Consider the following 5,185-nt stretch of genomic DNA (forward strand, 5'->3'; position numbering starts at 1 on the left):
AGTTAATAAAAATAAAAAACCCATAGTACTAGCTGATACATGCATACACATACATCCAATATCATTTTTATGATATTATCAGCTTTCTTAGCCAACATTACCAAAATGCAATGTGCATCCAATCAACTTTTTTTCACACTCACATAAGATACTAGACTTTTTAAGATATCAGACAATCAGTTTTTCAAACCAATAACAAGGATAAAACAAAAATTTCTCTAAAACAAAGTTCAAATTAGGTTTGAAATGATGGAAAATAGGTACCAAGATATTCTCTGACATTACAGCTGCAAACAATGAAATTTGCAAATGTGTTAACTAAACAAATAAAATGCATTGGTATGGGGAAAATATGTAAGGAAACAATTCAAATTACAAATTAACTAGAAGATGATAATGTGGAATTTGTAAGTCTTTTGTTACCTGAGAAGATAGGGAGGGAGCTAGAGCAGAACCTTATAAGCTATAAAAATGGAAGTTACTGGCGTGATTCCAGGCTTTGGAACCACTTTTATACCCATTTTCCCCTCACTCGCTGCAAAACAAATACTCCCTGGTCCCTTTTTAGTGCAGATAAGGATGTAAACGTGAGGGACAAGTTCTGTTACCTTAGGCTCCAGTATTAATTCTACGCTTTCATTTGTTTCTTCTTCAGAGTCTGAATTTCCCGCTTTGATGTCCAGCTGTTCAAAGGCACTATCCAGAACCTGCAGCCCATAATTCACAGCTTCCTGGATTTTAGGAATCAAATCAACTTCCTTCTGTTCACGAGTTTTCTCCTTTAAAAGCAGAAACAGCACATTTCACAGTTAACATCTGATTATATTCAAGTGTTCTAAAGTACAATAGAAGAAATAGGGGGTATTAGCCTACAATGTGTAGCTGGCTCAACAAAACTGGTTTACAAAGGGGCAAAGCAGATGGGCATCCTGGAGCAACCAGAAGCCACTCCCGGCCTGATCACCCCAGGGCTGTGGCAAACACATGCTGCGGCCCAAGGGCACGTCCTGCCATAGTCCCAAGTGGACTGTGGCAAGGAGTGGAAAAGATCAGCTCCTTTTGGGCTGCCTTAGGAGGCCCCAGTGCAGCTTCCAGGGGACATATGTCTTCTAAATGCCATGGCCTCAAAACAGCCGGAAGCCACCGCCACCGCCCCCACCGCCCCCCATTTGCCCATCTGTTTCAGGCCAAAGTTCTCTATCTAATTAAATATCTTCATGCAGCTGAATTCATGTATAAAATAATCAACAGAATCTAATTACCAACAGCCATTTCCTATAAGTTAAGAATAATTAAAATTCCAAGTGCTGAGCAGCAATCATTATGTTAGCAGCAATCATTGTCATAAAGTCAGGATGTTCAATAAGAATAAGCTCTTGTCATAGGAGGAAACTATCCTATATACCCTAGACTGAACACAAATATGGCTAATAACCCATTGTAAAAGAGTTATAAACCACAGATTGTAGTGAGTATGGTGTGACTGAAAACATGTAGGACACAGGCTATTTAGGCTTTCATGTTGAAACAATTGCAGATTCTGTTTGTGGCCAGAAGGACATTCTTGGCCAATGCTGTTGACATAAATTAATGTGAATACTGCTCCACACACACAATACAGTACACTCTAACTGTACTGTTTGAATAGTTGTTAATGGCATCTATTCCAAATGCATCCAATTCTTCGACCATGTATAAAAGGCAAAGGACACTTGCCACCTCAAAGAATCATAAAATCACCCAAATGAATGGGACTGAAATGGCAATTTAAAGAACTCCCAAAAAAACACACTCAATTTCTCTTTAAAGATCTCGAAGCAAGGTTCCACAATGCTGCAAGACAGTTTATTTCTGTCTCTAACAGCTGTTACCATCAGGAAGTTCTTTTTAATTTCTTGTAATTTAATTTCATGCAATTGAATCTCTTTTCTTACTATTTGAATGAACTGGTTCATGTCCAGTCTCTGGAGCATCAGAAAACAAAATTGCTTCTACAGACATCACTTCAGTCTCAGAGCAAAGAGCAGAAAATGCACTGTGTTTGCAGGTTTAGGCTTTACTTTTCAACTGTTTTTTTAAAGGGGGCTTGTTTGGGGATTTTGTCTTCTTTTGGCCCTGGGTTCTTCCTGAGCACATGGTCAGAGGGAGCGGGACTTCTGCTGAGCCACTGACCTGATTGGGGGAGAAGCTAAAAGCAGCGAATTCTATATAGAAAATAGATCATAGATGTGGCTGGGGGAGAAGATAACTGCTTTTATCTTTTAACTATTTTTAAACCAATGATTTGTTTTAATAATGTAATACAGTTGAGCCTCACCTTACGTGGGGGACCCATTCCGGACCCCCCACATAAGGTGAATTTTGCCTATGCTGGGGCTCGTGCACGCGGCGGTGTGACAGGGCGGCAGCGCACGTGTGCCATGGGCGTGCGCCCATCGTTCAAATGGGACGTGTCACCCTTTGCGTCCCACGCACTCCCTGCGGCTTGAGCGCATACTCTCAGGTCCGCTTATAGCACGCCCACGTATAACGGGGTGCACTGTAGTTTATTTCCATTTTAACTGTGACTTTTGTAAGTTTTTAATTGTACCGTGTTTTCTAATTGTAAGCTGCACTGAGTCCCAATTTTAAGAGGAAATTGCTACTACTATACTACTACTAATAATAATAATAATAATAGCAGCAGCCAATATAGCTTTAGCCTATTCTCTGGAGCTTGGTAAACAGGTTAGCAATGATGTTTTTGCATGGGTATTTAGTGGGGGAGTTTAAAAGGTGAGGCCCAGAGTGCTCTTCCATGCTTACTTAAAACTACTGAACATGATTAGAGAGGGAGCTACTGCAGTTACCTGCAACTACTGTGGTATGTTTGTCTTCCTGCTGGCGGATGTAGGTAGCTATACCTGCACTAAGTGCACACTGGTAGCCCTGTTGGAAAGGAAGATCTACCAACTGGAGCCCTGGATGTCTATGCTTCAACATATTAGGGAGCAAGAGGGTTTTTTGGACAAAGTGGAACGGACTGTCTTAGATGGGAAACACACAGAGGAAGTTCCTTGGGAGGAAGTCAGATCCCATCCACAGAAGGTAGACAGTTGCAGGAATGTGACACACAGAAGGAGGAAAACGAGTGATTGTTTTGCAAGCTTGCCACTCTCCTCTCTATCAGGGACTATGGGGGAAAGCAGAAGGGCCAGTCCTCAGGGAAAGTGCAGGAGACCTTGTTAGAATCAGCACAGGGAATAACTGCTGCTAAATCTTGGAGGCAGCACATAGTGGTTGTGGGTGACTCCTTGCTGAAGGATACAGAAACATTGCTCCATGGGCCTGACAAAATATCTCAAGAGGTGTGTTGTCTCCGTGAGGCAAAAATCCATGATATGACAGTGAGGCTGACAAGACATGTCAAGCCTACTGACAGTTATCCCTTCTATTGGTCCATGTGGGAACCAATGATCTTGCAACTCGCAGCATTCAGAACATTTTAAGGGATTATGAGGCTCTGTGGAGGAAGCTGAAAGAGCTGGAAAGGAGTTGTCATCTCATCTCTTCTCCCAGTTGAAGGCACAGTACAGGAGACCATTCAAATTCTGGGACATTCTTTGCAAAAGAGGACCCTGGTTTTCTGTGTCCACTTTGCTTGAGTAAGAGCTTAAAATTTTAAAAGTGTGAGCCATTTCTTTGGTCACTGGAAGGAGGAGGAACTAGAACTCATTCTACAGAAGTCCTGGCAGAGGCGCACGCCTAACGGCGCACAATTTTTTCTTCTCTTTTCACATTCATTTTTCTTTTTATATTCAAGGAGGGTTTGGAGTACAGAGGAGAAGGTCACCTGGGCACAGTGTTGGAGGACATCTTCTTCAATTTTACACTTTACTTTTCACTACTCCCTTAAAGGCTTGTGGGGACTTGCTCAGAGGAAGTGAGTCAGAGACTTGCCTCTGGAAGGAGCTAGTAGCCAGGAACTCTGTACATAACTAAAGCCCCACTTGACTGAACTCGCTAACAGAGTTTGGGGGGAAAGGCCAGGCCCACATGGGTTATTTACATTGGTGTTTAACAGGGGAAGCCCACAGTCTTGTTCAGTGCCTCCTTAAGACTTTTCAGTATGGACACTGAGGGACCTGCTGCAGTCACCTGCAACACTTGTGGGATGCTTGTATTCTTGCCCACAGATGTGGAGAACGTCACCTGCACTAAGTGCAAGTTGGTAGCCCTCTTAGAAGAGAAAGTACAGCAGCTGGAGGCCCAGGTAGCTACACTTCAGCATCATAGGGAAGACAGAGCAGGGGACCCTGGGAGTACCACCAGAGGGAACAGCCGCTGCTAAGCCATGGAGGTGACATGTGGTGGTCATGGGGGACTCCTTCCTGAGAGGCACTGAACCAGTGGTTTGTGGATAAAGACACAAAGGTGTAACCCTAAACCTAAACTGAAAATGGCAGGACAAAAAAGTCTAGGGGGGAAAAAAACAATGGTCATGCAATAGCAAAAGTTTTATTAGAAACAAACTAGAGAAGTTGGATTAAAAAAGGGGAGGGATGGGTAAAATCTAGTCAATCCTGCAGACAGACAAATATGCTGTGGTCTGTGTGCAGAGCCCTAAGATAAAATCAAAAGCTCATGCAACAAATGGGTAAAAGGGCTGATGTGACCAATGTGTACTAGGCTATAGAACTATAAATCCCAACCAATAAAGTGAGTATATGGAGATGTCATACATGTTGAATACACATACAAATACAAATGAAGTTTTCAACACCTCCAAGTAAACAGATGGGAGGGATAACATAGCAAGCCCATTACAAGAGATAAATTGATAAAATAAGACCAAACATGTTTTAACAACAAGTGTTTGTCAGAATAAAGGAGAAGAGGACAGAATAGGGGAATTTCAGCACAGAATAACTAAAGAGATAGTACAGGAATATCAGGTTAATCTAAACGAATATAAATCTCCAGGACCAGACGAACTACATCCAAGGGTATAAAAAGAACTGGCAAATGTAATATCGGAGCCATTGGCAATAATTTTTGAAAACTCCTGGATAACAGGAGAAGTCCCAGCAGACTGGAGGAGGGCAAATGTTGTCCCCATCTTCAAAAAGGAGGGGAAAAGAGGATCCCAACAATTATCATCCAGTTAGTCTGACATCAATACCAGGAAAGATTCTAGAGCAGATCA

The 5,185-nt window shown here is 42.3% G+C and overlaps 1 protein-coding gene across 1 annotated transcript in view; it reads right to left on the bottom strand.

The window, feature by feature from the left end:
• LOC121926472 (WASH complex subunit 2C-like) overlaps nt 1-5,185 on the bottom strand; it is a 293,675-nt gene that overhangs the window by 91,924 nt on the left and 196,566 nt on the right. Inside the window, exon 2 of the mRNA XM_042459487.1 lies at nt 609-779. The gene's annotated coding sequence lies outside the window, so the exon portion shown is untranslated. The remainder of the gene's footprint in view (nt 1-608; nt 780-5,185) is intronic.

Source organism: Sceloporus undulatus, chromosome 3 (assembly GCF_019175285.1).
Source record: "Sceloporus undulatus isolate JIND9_A2432 ecotype Alabama chromosome 3, SceUnd_v1.1, whole genome shotgun sequence".
In the NCBI taxonomy this organism is placed as follows: domain Eukaryota; kingdom Metazoa; phylum Chordata; class Lepidosauria; order Squamata; family Phrynosomatidae; genus Sceloporus; species Sceloporus undulatus.